We start from the raw sequence: 3941 nt of genomic DNA on the forward strand, positions 1-3941 counted from the left end.
AAAGCAAACACCCTCGCTTGGCCTCTACCAATAGAACTTTGATGTCCGGACCCAGATGGTCTGCCTTGAGAGGAAGTACCCGCACCTCTACCTCTCGATCCACTAACCTCCCGGCCAGATGAGACAGCAACTGACGGAGCAGATGAAGCTGGCTGAGTGGAACCACGAGCAGAATCTGGTGATTGATGTGCCATCGAACAATCCCTCCTAATATGCCCAAGTTGACCGCACCCGTAACAAGTTTTTGTAGTAAGGAAGCACCGTCCACTATGTCGTCTCCCACAAGTATCACAAGAGCGAATGACTTGACTACTCTGTCTAGAATCTTGCTACCTCCTAGAATTGAAGGTTCTCTGTCCCACCCTAATATTAGCACCAGGTGCGTCACTCCCCTGCTGCGGTAACCGTGAGTCCCTCTGTGGACCCTGACGGCTAGAAGATGAACCACCACTGCTGAAATCTCTACGGCCTTGATAACCCTCTGTCTTGCCCCTTTTTGCTCTATCTCTCGCAGCCCTACTCTCATTGGTCCTCATCTCGATGCGTTGAGCACGATCCACTGCTGCAGAATAGGTAGTGAAATCTCGAGATGCCACAGCCCTAAATAATGGCTCCACTAACCCATCCACAAACCTCTGAATCTTCATCTCCTCAGTAGAAACGAGATAGGGCGCATAACGAGCTAGCTGCGTGAACTTGATGTCATACTCAGACACCGTCATGCTTGAAGTCTGTACCAAAGTCTCAAACTCTCTAGCTCTAGCATTACGCACACTGAGTGGTAAGAATCGATCTAAGAAGGCTACACTGAACTCACTCCAGGCCAACGGTGTTGCATTAGTCGGTCTGCCTCTACATAAAGAGCTATACCATTCCTGCGCCACATCCTCTAATTGGAAGGTGGCTAGCTCAACTGACCGAACACTAGAACATCCCAAGGCTTTACAAATTTTCTCCATCTTATCCAAGAAAACCTGGGGTTTCTCCGATGCATCAGACCCTGAAAATGTTGGAGGCTTAAGCTTGAGAAAGTCAGGAAGAGAAATATCTAGATGTCCCCTCTCCTCCTCATGATGTTGGTGATCGGCCTGTCCTTGGGAGCTAGGGGATTCTTGTACTGTAGGTCTCCCCTCTACTACCCTTTGTATATCTTCCATGCGGGTCGCCATCATCTCTACAACCCGGTTAACTCCCTGTAGGCCTGCCGCCAAATCCTCAATAGTAATACCCCTAGCTGGGTGTCTATCTACATCACCTGAGGACTGTCCCTCTTCTTGCCTACTCACAGGCGTATCCAACCCCACCGGCCTAGTGACCCTGCCACGTCTACCTCGGCCTCTCTGGGTGGATGCCCGTGGTCTATCTGCCATCTCAATGGGAACATCTTGCTCCCCTGCCCGTCTTGAGGCCGCTCGTGTCTTAGGCGGCATTCTTACCTAGACAAAAGCAAACGCCTGTTATTAAACACATATTATAATCATACTTAAAGCAACAGGTGGTTTCTAAGATAGGGAATCTATGCGGTCATTTGGTTGTAAAATGTGCCGCGGTTCACACTTTACAACTGAAGTTCCCACATAAAGACCCGACTCTCCGCTGGACTAACAAAAAGGAAGTTCTAGGACCTAGACAAACCTAGGGCTCTGATACCAATACTGTCACGACCCAAATTCCGGGTCATGACCGGCGCATGGGTCCAATGGACATAATCCACTAAATCCAAGCAAGCCTATTATTTATTTTACTTATGATTCTATTTATTATCACTAAGTCGTATTTCATAACTTTGAGTCAAAATAGTGATACACATTGCCAACTCGTACTGGCATTACTCTTTTAAAATTTACATTTAAGTTCATCTATACATAACAAAATAATACTCGACCTCCAGCGGAGTGACTCGGATGGATATACAGCTACCGAATGCCGAGACACCTACCAGAAGATGTACACAGATCTACAAGGACACCTCGTCCTAATTATCGGCTACCTCGTGATCTGAAAACATGAATTTGAAAATGGTGAGTATAAACCCAGTGAGTGAACAAGGAAGGGAACAAGCAACAATTAGGAAAAATTTAAAATCATGATACACTTGTTTCAAACAATGCAATTTAGTTCATTCCTATTTAAAACCCCTCCAAACCCCAGAGTTTTTCGCTACAGCGAGCATGAATTTCGATGCAGTGAAAACAAAGCAACAAGAGAAACATTTTTCCTCACTCAACAATAGCCATCCTGCTAAACTAATAAAATCAACCTAACATTCATGAAAATTCTCAAAGTATAATGTGTCAAATTTTACGTACATTACAACCATAAATCATTGTCCATCAATTTGCTATATCACACACATTTACATATGTATATATATATATACGTATATACCCATCATCATCATCTCATCAACCCATCATCATCATCACCAGCTCATCATCATCATCATCACCAGCTCATGCGCACTCCCTACTCGCACATGGCTGGGTCATCACCGGATTATGCGCACTCCCTACTCGCACATAACCGGGTCATCCTCGGCTTATGCACACTCCCTACTCGCACATAGCCGAGTCAACATAATTACACAACATTATATTCAAGCATATATGTATATCAACATAATGCAGCCACATAGAAATCCATAATAACCACATTTCATAACATAAACCTTTTCTCAAAAGCTTGTTCCCAAGGCATTCATTTTCATGAAAAATTTCATAAAATCATTCAAACACTTTGTTCAAAATAGTCATATTCCCAAAACAATTTTGATAGGCAGTCCACTCACAGGTGTTGAAAATTCAGATTCTGGGTGAACTCTGACTAATAGTCCTCAGGCGTAATTCCTTTGCCTTTTCCGGACGTCTCACCACCTTGACAAATAACAAAGTCGAGGAATTTACTATATTGTCCCTAAATTGATATAAATTAATTTAAACTACTAATGCTTGATATGTAATGCAAAAATATGTCCGATTACCGCTTAATCACGGTATCGATTAAATTTGACCGATCACCCGATTAATCGGCGATTGTGTCCAAATCACCTCCAAATTAATTCATTTCTCCTCTAATACCTTAATTTACCACATACATTTAAATAAAGCCAAATTCAGCATTAGAACCCTCACAATTCCTTATAGAAAAAAATTTGGTCATTTGGTGTACTAGCATCGAATCTTTTTCTACATAACCGTTTCACCTTACTTCATCATTTTCCATGCCATTTTCCTTGAAATAAAAACAATACCCCATTGATATTCAGCCCTCATGGTTCAGCCAACAAGGAACCCTAGAGAAATTGAATATTTCTTTTGTGTTTTTGTTCATAACCATGCTTAACTATCCCTAAACACTAACATAGTCTAAAATCAAATTATTCCAACAACAATTCCTCTTCCATACCCATTTTTCAGAATTGAATTCATCATGATAACTCAATATTCAACCATGGAAATCAAGAACAAAAGCATGGGTAAGCTAGGTATCAAGGAGAATTAAAGAAATTTTAACTTACCTAGCTTGTTTCCTTGATTTCTTCACTTTTTCTTTGAATTTCCACCTAGGTTTTCTTGTTTTTCCTTTTGTTCTTCCTTTTTTCTGGTTGCTGGATGTCTAGGCCGAATATGGTGAGGGAATTGGGGATTTAATGGGCTGATTTCTATAGAAAATAATAAAATAATCAAGCATGCCATGTGTCACATGCTTATTGGCCAAATTTTTAACTTTTTGACTTTTTCTTCTTAATTTTCCACCACAAATATTCTGGTATTTATCCAATCCTACCACAATTAAAATCCCTTGGTCTTGACAAGTGCTGGGCCGAAAATTTTACTGATTTGCCCCCGAGACAAAAAAATTACGATTTTGCCCTTATACTCTGAAATGTACCGGAATCTCATTATTTCTACTTTTCAACCTAAAATAACACTAATATTGAT

At 41.3% G+C, this 3941-nt stretch overlaps 1 long non-coding RNA gene across 1 annotated transcript; it reads right to left on the reverse strand.

Moving 5' to 3' along the window:
* Window positions 1-1856: 1856 nt before the first annotated feature.
* On the reverse strand, window positions 1857-3609 carry LOC148762407 (uncharacterized). Its single transcript, XR_016026259.1, has 3 exons — window positions 3518-3609; window positions 2789-2873; window positions 1857-1998 (listed from the first exon to the last, which is right to left on the reverse strand). It is a non-coding gene; the product is annotated as an uncharacterized LOC148762407 (long non-coding RNA).
* Window positions 3610-3941: the final 332 nt, after the last annotated feature.

Source organism: Theobroma cacao, chromosome 5, assembly GCF_053813885.1.
Source record: "Theobroma cacao isolate CCN51 chromosome 5, ASM5381388v1, whole genome shotgun sequence".
Taxonomy (NCBI): Eukaryota; Viridiplantae; Streptophyta; class Magnoliopsida; order Malvales; family Malvaceae; genus Theobroma; species Theobroma cacao.